General features: G+C 35.8%; 1 protein-coding gene across 2 annotated transcripts in view; it reads right to left on the bottom strand.

The window, feature by feature from the left end:
• Positions 1–491, bottom strand: part of LOC106882255 (hypoxia-inducible factor 1-alpha) — a 75351-nt gene that overhangs the window by 19953 nt on the left and 54907 nt on the right. The window lies entirely within an intron of this gene.

The raw sequence follows: 491 nt of genomic DNA, 5'->3' as shown, positions 1-491 counted from the left end.
TACATATATATATATATACATACATATATATATACATACATATACATATATATATATATGTGTGTGTGTGTATATGTTTGTGTGTCTGTGTTTGTCCCCCAACATCGCTTGACAATCGATTTCTTCGACTAAAGGCGGTGCTCCAGCATGGCCGCAGTCAAATGACTGAAACATGTAAAATAGTAAAAGAGTAAAAGAGTGAGATATTTACTGTATCGAAGTTGACCGTGTACTCTGAGTTTTATCTTTACCTAGGCTGTTTCCCACGGTCGGGAACAACCGGATGAGGATAGAAGTCAGATTAGATAGAAGTCAACTTTGATATGATAACTATACATACATCCACTTTTCCTGGTGTTTTGAGTTCTAAACAAGATAATGCTTGCACTATGTAAGTTATATTATTGATATATTTTACTACTGTTACATTACTCTGTGTGTGTGTGTGTGTGTGTGTGTGTGTGTGTGTGTGTGTGTGTGTGTGTGTGTGT

This window comes from Octopus bimaculoides, chromosome 7 (assembly GCF_001194135.2).
Source record: "Octopus bimaculoides isolate UCB-OBI-ISO-001 chromosome 7, ASM119413v2, whole genome shotgun sequence".
NCBI classification, from domain to species: domain Eukaryota; kingdom Metazoa; phylum Mollusca; class Cephalopoda; order Octopoda; family Octopodidae; genus Octopus; species Octopus bimaculoides.
The sequence above is the reverse complement of the archived record's forward strand: the minus strand, read 5'-3'. Positions and strand labels throughout refer to the sequence as shown.